Below are 2,209 nucleotides of genomic sequence, written 5' to 3'. Positions count from 1 at the left end.
GTTTGTAGCTGCATTTGTTCTATGATAAAAATTGGCACTCTGGCGTCTTGCTGGCATTTTTAATGACACAAACAAATAGAAAATATTCAAATTATTTATAATGATAAAATAATAATAATAATCAAATCCTATAACCCTTAGCAACCATTAATAAACAAAAATTTCTATAGGAAAACTCAAAATTTCTGTTTGAGCACCTCCCGGGGGTGATTAATTCCCTTTTTAAATTACCTAGCCTAAAACATATTCTCAGACCTACTAAATATACACAGAAAATTTTATCAAAATCGGTCGATCCGATTCGGAGGAATTCAATCACTAATATTGTGACAGGACAATTTTATATATTAGATAATAAAAATATGATAAATATAATAAAAATAGTAATAGTAATAATAATTTAGTTATATTAGGAATGTGTTGAATTAATTTAAATAAGGATCGGGGTGATATAATACTAATAAAATAAAACTACTGTATGTTTACTCCTCTTGGTCTTATAATGGTATGTGACACATATACCTAAATCCCTCGGCTCTAGCAGCCTAGCTCGCCTTTCCAGAGGCTCAAACATACTAAAATCCAACGCTATAGTAAGCCGAAAATGTGCGAATGCCGTGCTACGACAAAATTAAAACCGGTTCAACATTAAATTCAATATATTTTATTTATATTAAAATATGTTTTATTGATGTATCTATATAAATAACGAAAAATGTTATACCTACAAGAGAAGTGCAGTTTTCGCTGTAAGTACCGATATATCATATATACCGGCGTCGACTACAAATAATAGACGGTATGGTGTGATAATACGTGAAAATATTAAATTACAAAATTTCAGCTACGTCGCATAAAATATTCTATGCGGAGTCGTGTTGCTAAAATGGTATAATATGATCAATCGTGTTTTATCGGCAAATATAATCTATTATCTAAGGTCCCACGTAGACTATTTATGATCAACCGAATTATATTATAATATACATAATATATTACATACAGCATTAATTACATTTTTAAAAATTAACATATTTTTAACCATGTACCTGTAGATTTATTGTTGTTGTAGACAGTCCTAAGTCTAACAATTTATTAAAGTTGTAAACAATTTTTTCAAAGTTGTAAACAGTTTTCAAAAATATTACATTTTAAAGGGAATTGAAATTTTCCACTCCACTCCACTCAATCTAAATTTAAAATACTAATGAGGTGGTGCAGCAAACTGTGCTGATGATTTTTCTATTATTTTAGCCCAATTAAAATATGTAAACAATGTTAGTGTGAATAATATTTTGGACAACAATACCTACTAGACCATCTAACACTGATATTTTAATTTCACAGAATGATTTAGATTTTAGGAGGTTCATTATCTTTAGTCAGTAAAAATATAATAAAATATAAATGCGGTTTTTTAATAAAGAAGTGTCTGACTAAACATACCTGTGAAGTGTGAGAAAATTTATAGTATGGCCCATCAAGCGTTAGATGAAAATAACATATACTTCTATTTCAAGGCATATCAAACTGACAAATCTCTATTTGGTAGTTTGAGGATGCCAAATGATGATTTTTAGATTCTGAGTGGAACGATGAATGTATTGATTTTACAATGATGTGTGTTTTTTTATTTTTTTCTGTGTCTGTGTACACGATAAGTAGTCGAAATAATGCTTCGATTTTCAACTTCAGTATCTTGTTCGATTGGAAAGTGAATATATTTGGTGCATTGGGGAGGTCAAAATTTAAAATTCCCAGTAATTTTCAAAAACGCCAAGAAAAACCAAAGAAAAATTAAGGAAAAACGGGAATTTTTACGCAAAATCGATTTTTCACAAAATTGAATTTGGTTTTTGGTGTAACTTTAAAAAAAATGACCGTAGATACATGACATTTTGACTAAATGTTTATATTAGCATTTTCTATACACCATAACATTTTAAAAATATTTTGACTTATTTTGACCACTTTACGGACATTGTCAGTTTTCATTTTTTTTTAGTTTTTTTTCTAAAAATATCAATAAAAGGCTCCTAGTATATTGCTTCAAAAGCAGATGAAAAATATTAAAAATCCTTAGTCACAGTTTTTTTTTATTAGCATTTAAAGTTCAAAAATTGACAAATATGGAACAATCACAAAAATTAGCAAATTATTTTGAGTTAAGAATTCGTAAAAATTTTTCTTTTTAAATCTAAAATTTTAA

At 27.9% G+C, this 2,209-nt stretch overlaps 1 protein-coding gene across 3 annotated transcripts in view; it reads right to left on the bottom strand.

The window, feature by feature from the left end:
* Positions 1–2,209, bottom strand: part of LOC100161363 (V-type proton ATPase 116 kDa subunit a) — a 77,588-nt gene that overhangs the window by 33,303 nt on the left and 42,076 nt on the right. The gene's annotated exons all lie outside the window — the stretch shown is intronic.

Source organism: Acyrthosiphon pisum, chromosome A1, assembly GCF_005508785.2.
Source record: "Acyrthosiphon pisum isolate AL4f chromosome A1, pea_aphid_22Mar2018_4r6ur, whole genome shotgun sequence".
In the NCBI taxonomy this organism is placed as follows: Eukaryota; Metazoa; Arthropoda; class Insecta; order Hemiptera; family Aphididae; genus Acyrthosiphon; species Acyrthosiphon pisum.
The sequence above is the reverse complement of the archived record's forward strand: the minus strand, read 5'-3'. Positions and strand labels throughout refer to the sequence as shown.